At 38.7% G+C, this 7,485-nt stretch overlaps 1 pseudogene across 1 annotated transcript; it reads left to right on the top strand.

Moving 5' to 3' along the window:
- Positions 1 to 884: 884 nt before the first annotated feature.
- On the top strand, positions 885 to 1,360 carry LOC112605328 (annotated as a pseudogene). The gene has a single exon (XR_003115391.1). The product of XR_003115391.1 is annotated as a 60S ribosomal protein L31 pseudogene (transcript).
- Positions 1,361 to 7,485: the final 6,125 nt, after the last annotated feature.

The raw sequence follows: 7,485 nt of genomic DNA, 5'->3' as shown, positions 1-7,485 counted from the left end.
AGGCGTGAGCTACCGCGTCCGGTCTAGCGTGATTTTTTTATAGATATAGACAATATTATTCTTAAATGTATATGGAAAGACAAAGGAATTAGAATAGCTTAAAAATCTCGAAAAATAAGAATGTTGGGAGGAATCAGTCTAACCAATTATAAAACTTACAATGCAGTTAGAATAATCAAGATCGTATGGTATTGGCAGAGTTATAGACACAGAATAATGGGACAGAATAGAGAACCAGAAATAGGCCCACACAAATATGCCCAACTGATTGACAAAGGTGCAAAACCAATTCAATGAGGAAAGACGGCCTTTTCAACAAATGATTGTTGGAGCAATCGGTCATCCACAGGAAAAAAAATAAACTTCAACTTAAGTATCATACCTCATAAAAAATAAACTCAAAATGGATCCTGGATTTATTTACTTACTTATGTACATTTTTGAGATAAGGTCTCACTCTGTTGCTCAGGCTGGAGTGCAGTGGTGCAATCATAGCTCACAGCAGCCTCGACCTCCTGTACTTAGGCAACCTTCCCACCTCAGCCTTGCAAGTAGCTGGGACTTCCCAGGTAACTTTTTTTTTTTTTTTTTTTTTTTTGTAGAGACTGAGTCTCACTATGTTGCCAGGCTGGTCTCAAACTCCTGGGTTCAAGCAATCCTCCTGCCTTGGCCTCCCAAAGAGCTGGGATTACAGGTGTGAGCCACTGTGCCTGGGAGATCCTGGGTTTAAATGTAGACTGTAAAACTGTAAAACTTAAAAAACAAGAACAAAAAACTGGAGAACATATTTTTTGGGATGTAGGGCTAGCCAAAGAGTTCTTAGACTTGACACCCAAAGCATGATCTATTAAAAGACATAGAGTCTAGGCTTTCCTTCTCCCACAATGCCTCGCGCTCTTCCTTTCCAACTTGGACCCGGCAGAATGACTCCAGCAAAGAAGGGTGGCGAAAAGAAAAAGGGCCGTTCTGCCATCAACGAGGTGGTGACCCGAGAATACACCATCAGCATTCACAAGCGTATCCATGGAGTGGGCTTCAAGAAGTGTACCCCTGGGGCACTCAAAGAGATTCGGAAATTTGCCATGAAGTAAATGGGAACTCTGGATGTGCGCATTGATATCAGGCTCCACAAAGCTGTCTGGGCCAGAGGAATAAGGAATGTCCCATACCGAATCCATGTGCGGCTGTCCAGAAAACGTAATGAGGATGAAGATTCACCAAATAAGCTCTATACTTTGGTTACCTATGTACCTGTTACCACTTTCGAAAATCTTCAGACAGTCAATGTGGATGAGAACTAATCGCTGATCGTCAAATACATCAAATGAAGTTATAAAATTGCCTTCAAAAAAAAAAAAAAGACATACATTCTCATTGGATATGTAGAAATTATAGATTGAAGTGTTTAATTATTTGGCTGACAACAGTTATAGAAATGTATGTAACAATGTGTTTGATAAGTCTTAAGTAATCTTGTTGAGATACAATTTGTATAATTTAAATTATCGGTTGAAATTGTGGTTTTCAACAAAAATAGAAAAATTAAGGAACATTTCATTCCAGTGGGCACAGGAGTACAGTAAACAGAGAGACTAATGTGGTAGGGAAAATCTATACATATTTTTTGGTATTATTCAAGACTAACAATATTACAAAGAGAAGAGATTACAATGTACAAGATTGCAAACAAAAGGAGGATGTGATCAAACAATCAAAAACTAATTCTGTGAAAAGCCCAATAAAAAAGACTTCTGACAAGTCTAATTAAGATGAACAGAGATATAAAGATATCTCTTTTATTCAGCCATTTAACAACATTATTTTTGTCTAATATCTAAGAAGTAACATTGGGATGACCACAAATCTTGGTCGTGTTGTTACAGAAAATTGGGTAATAGGGAATTGAGTTTATTTCCCTAAAGAAAGGAATACTAATGAAAAGCAAGCTAATTTTCCTGGAAGATCTTAGAAAAAGTTCAGGAATTAGAGGAATCTTGTACAACAAAATATACGGTTAAAGAATGATTCTAAAAGTGAGAGGATAATTGTAAACTCTGTAGAAGAAGAAGTTACACTCTTAGGGCCTCTCTCCTACCCAGGGTGACTGTTTGCAGGTGACTAATTTTTCCCTGTCTTAGTTTAATTCTCAGGAGAAATTGACCCAGCCAGCAGCTGCAAATGAATTCAGGTGAGCTGAGTGAGTATGAGGTGAGGCATTATGGCCTCCACTATATCACCTGAAAACCCTTTCTCAGGGTACCCTGGCAAACATGCTGCAGCCACACAAGGAAGAAACCAAGAAATATGAAGACATAAGATTCAGGAAACAGGATTTCATATAAAAGATAGAGAAGTCCTAGGACAACAGCTGTGCAAGAGGCCCAGAGATCAAATGACCGAAAACAGCGTCAAAAAAGGAGGGACATCTTGCTAATGGGAAAAAAAAAAAAGGAAGGAAGAGAAACTGAAAAGCTACATGGTGCATTTGACAACATGGAAAATAGTATTAAGTTACTTAGAACATTTTTTAAAATCTTTGGAAAAGCTAATAAACACATAGAAAACTAAAAAAAATTACAAAAATGAGGCATTTATTATCTCTAGAGGAAAAAAAGATGGTTCAAGAGGGGAAATATAATCAGACAACACTATTTGTCTCAGTAACAAACAGTAATCATAAATTGTGATAAAGCTATGTTGGAGCACATGGTAGGAAAAGTGGGAAGTGAGTAAGCATGGTATAATAAGAATAGTCCTCATATTCTATAGTAGGAAATCAAATAGATAATGTCTAATATTGAAAAATTGAGAAATAGCAGCATGTTGTATTGTTTGGAAATATGGAGGTAAATTAGCAGAAGACATAGTTGAAATAATTGAACATGGTTGCCTCTGAGAAGCAGAGCTGAGATGTGAGGGAAGGGGCAATAAACAGCTATTTCTTGTTATATGCCTTCTATTCTCTTATACAATATAAACTAAGCGTGTGTGTTGCTATAATAAAAAACAAAGCTTTATTTTAAATGAAAGAAAACATTGTCTTCGTACATATACTTAAAGATATTCACATACAGAAAAATCATACAGACCACATTTACCGACCGTCCCACAATAAAATAGAAAACAAAAAAGGCAAAAAAGGTAGTGCTCATTTGTCTTGAACAAAACAAACACAACAAAACACCCTTCCAAATAAACTTTGGGTTAAGAAGAAAGTAAAACTAAAGTTATAGATTTATAAACAACAATGACAGGGATACATACATCTCAAAATCTAATGGGTGTGACCAAAATGGCAGAAGAGGAAAAAGTATAGCCTTTTGTGAATCTGTTTCAAAACAGGAAGTTTAGAAATTAATAATACAGTAAATATAAATGAAATCTAAGAAAGAAATAATACATTAGAAAACAAGCAAAAGTACTTGAGCCAGAAGTCAAAAGCTGTGACAAGACTAATAAAGCAAACCTTTGGTAAGCCTGATTAGGATGAACAGAGAGATAATGTCAAGATGGTTGACTCTCCAAATGATTAAGCTAAGTGAATTGCGGTCATCTCAGTTCCCTTTCTCATGATGGATTTAAGAATGAGCATGTGACCCAGTCCTGACCAATATGATATTACGGGAAGATGGTTGAAGAACTTCCGAGAAAATTTTCCTCATTGTCAAAAAGAGACACAAGGCCAGGCACAGTGGCTCACGCCTATAATCCCAGCGCTTTGGGAGGCCGAGGCAGGTGGATCACCTGAGGTCAGAAGTTTGAGACCAGCCTGGCCAACATGGTAAAACCCTGTCTCTACTAAAAGATACAAAAATTAGCTGGGCGTGGTGGCGCCTACCTTAATCCCAGCTACTCAGGAGGCTGAGGCAGGAAAATTGCTTGAACCCAGAAGGTGGAGATTGCAGTGAATGGAAATCGCGCCACTGCAACTCTGTCTCAAAAAAAATAAAAAATAAAAAATAAAAAGGTACACATGAAAGAGATAGTCCTTTTCTTTCTACAGCGGTCTGGGTATGATGCTGCCTCCAATCACTAATCATCTTGCTGCTAGCTCAAGGGCAGTGCTCACAGATTGTAGAAAAGTGGACCAAGAGTTCTGATGTGCTAGAAACTGTCTCTGGACTTTTTGTTATGTGAGATAATACATTTCCTTAATGTTTAAGCCAATTTGAATCACAATTTCCTGTTATTTCCAACTGAAGTCATCCTAACTGATAAAAGAAAGAAAACCCAAAACCTAGGAATGAGAGGAGGGACGTAAACACAAACACACAACTTATTACCAAAAAATAGGGAAAAAGTGTGATTTACTGCTGCATACCAATAAAATGGATGATTCCTAGGAAAGCAAAAGTTTTCAAAATTGACTCCCAAGAGAGATAGAAAATCCTAACCAGACCAAAAATGACAGAAAAAAAAAGTTTGTCAAAGATCTATCACAAAAAATGTACCAAGCTCATACGATATTATAGGAAAATTCTGTAAGTCTGAATGAATGAAGAGTTGTAACTTGGGAAGCCTCAATATGACACAGATGTCAAACTTTACCCAGATAATCTATAAATGCAGTGCAGTTCTACCAATATCATAATAGTGTTATGGAATTCTTAAGTACATCTGGAAGAGAAGCAGCACAGTAGTAGCCAAGAAAACCTTGAAACAGAAGAATGAGAGAAAACTTGACCTTCTATATATCAAAGTACACTATAAAGTTGCAATAACTAAAAATGTGGTATTGATGCAGAAATAGATAAATAGAACAATGTAATAGAAGAGAGGCTAAAAATAGACCTATGAGTGGGAATTTAGGTGATAAATTAGGATTTCAAATCATTAAACTGTTCAACAAATGGTATTGGAACAACTGACTTTCATGTGGAAAAATTATGTTAGGTTCTCATCTTACACCAAGTCCAAAAATAAGCTCCAAATATAGTAAAGATCTATTTAAAGCATTTAAGAGTTTTAGATAAATATAATATGATTTCATTCATTAACTCATTCAATCAATAGTGATTGCATTGTTATAGTCTCTGGAATACACCAGTGAATAATACAAACACCCTGCCCAGAGTGAGCTTACATTTTAGAACATGTAAGTAAATATTTAAGCAAAAAAAAAATGCATAAGATAATTACATACAGTGATAGATACCATGAAGGAAATAAGAGCAGAGGAATAGCAGTAGGGGAAGTGTAGACAGGGATGTCCTTGCTGAAGAGGATATTTGAAAGAACTCATCAAACTCTACTGAGCATGCTCACACAAAGTGCTTATTTAAAAATATAGCAAGAGAAAGAGAGTCTAGGCAATTACTGGGAGTCCAAGAGATTCCATGTGCAAGCTCCCTAGCATCCTTATAGTTACTGTACCTTATTTGCGCTTTTTGTCAGGATTAAACCACCGAGATCCATGCAAGGAATCTTGGCTATGGGAGAGCTCAAAGCAGAAGTTCCCAGAGGGATTTTTATGCCCCCTCTGGCTACGTAGTCAAGCCAACTATCTAAATGGCTAGGCTTATTGAAAAACTATCAGTAAAGAAACTGACCCTGGGGATCAGGAGTCAAGTTTGAGACTTTAAATAGCATGTCAGGGCCAGGTACAGTGGCTCACACCTGTAATCCCTCCACTTTGGGAGGCTAAGTGGGGAGGATCACCTGAGGCTCAGAGTTTGAGATCAGCCTAGGCAACATAGCAAAACCCCATCTCTACAAACTTTTTTGTTTTGTTTTGTTTTGTTTCGAGACTGAGTCTCACTCTGTTCCCCAGGCTCGAGTGCAATGGCATGATCTCGGCTCACTGCAACCTTCGCCTCCCGGGTTCAAGCGATTCTCATGCCTCAGCCTCCCAAGTAACTGGGACTAAACAGTCATGAGCCTCTACGCCCAGCTAATTTTTGTATTTTCAGTAGAGACGGGAGTTTCACCATGTTGGCCAGGCTGGTCTCAAACTCCTGACCTCAGGTGATCCACCCACCTTGGCCTCCCAAAGCACTGGGATTACAGGCGTGAGCCACCGTACCCAGCCAAAAAAATTTTTTTATTTTTATTTATTATTTTTTTTGAGACGGAGTCTTGCTCTGTTGCCCAGGTTGGAGTGCAGTGGCGTGATCTTGGCTCACTGCAAACTCTGCCTCCCGGGTTCATGCTATTCTCCTGCCTCAGTCTCCCAAGTAGCTGTGATACAGGCGCCCGCCACCAAGCCCGGCTAATTTTGTTTGTGTGTGTGTATTTTTTTTTTTATTTTTTTGAGACGGAGTCTCTATCTGTCGCCCAGGCTGGAGTGCAGTGGTGCGATCTCGACTCACTGCAACCTCCGCCTCCCGGGTTCACTCCATTCTCCTGCCGAGTAGCTGGGACTACAGGTGCCCACCACCACGCTCGGCTAATTTTTTGTGTTTTTGGTAGAGACAGGGTTTCACCGTGTTCATCAGATGGTCTCGATCTCCTGACCTCGCGATCCGCCCGCCTCAGCCTCCCAAAGTGCTGGGATTACAGGCGTGAGTCACTGCGCCCGGCCTTTTTTTTTTTTTTTTTGTATTTTTTTTTTGGTAGAGACGGGGTTTCACCGTGTTAGCCAGGATGGTCTCCATCTCCTGACATCGTGATCTGCCCGCCTCGGCCTCCCAAAGTGCTGAGATTACAGGCATGAGCCACCGTGCCCGGCCAAAAAACTCTTAAAAATTAGCCAGGTGTGGTAGTCCCAGCTACTGGGAAGGCTGAGGTGGGAAGATCACTTGAGTCCAGGAGTTTGAGGCTGCAGTGAGCTGTGATCCTGCCACTGCACTCCAGCCTGGGCTACAACCCCATCTCTTTAAAAAAAAAAAAAAAGAAAGAAAGAAAGAAAGAAAAGGGCTTCTACTTTTTACTCCTTATCTTTCTGTATTATTTGGGCTTACATGCTTACAATGAGCATACATTTTTGCCTGAGTGTATTTATGAATATGTAAAAATATACGATATGATCCAATTTTTTTTTTTTTTTTTTTCTGAGATGGAGTTTCACTCTTGCTGCCCAGGCTGAAGTGCAGGGGTGCAATCTTGGCTCACTGCAACCTCTGCTTCCCGGGTTCAAGCAATTCTCCTGTCTCAGCCTCCCAAGTAGCTGGAATTAGATACAATTCTTAAAATACAAATACACACTGCCTCAGACAGGAATGTGGATTGATATCCTTAAATGCTAGCATTAGTTATTTCTGGTTTATGGCTTTATGGGCGACCTAATTTTTTTGTTTTGCCTAGCTGTATCTTAATTTTATAAAAAGAATATATTATTAGTGTAGTGAAATAATTTACATACAAATAAAAGGAAATAAGTTACTACTATGCAATTTATAAATAAAGGGACATACATTGTATCTACAAAAATAGGCAAAGAATAAACTCACAGGAAACTCACAAAAGAGGAAATATAAAAGGCTAATTGTAAATTCTCTAATTTCTAAAGCATAGAGTTCGGCACAAAGTAAGCCCTTAATAATGCAG

Source organism: Theropithecus gelada, chromosome 1 (assembly GCF_003255815.1).
Source record: "Theropithecus gelada isolate Dixy chromosome 1, Tgel_1.0, whole genome shotgun sequence".
Taxonomy (NCBI): Eukaryota; Metazoa; Chordata; class Mammalia; order Primates; family Cercopithecidae; genus Theropithecus; species Theropithecus gelada.
Note: the sequence above shows the minus strand (reverse complement) of the source record. Positions and strands in the feature narration are given on the sequence as shown.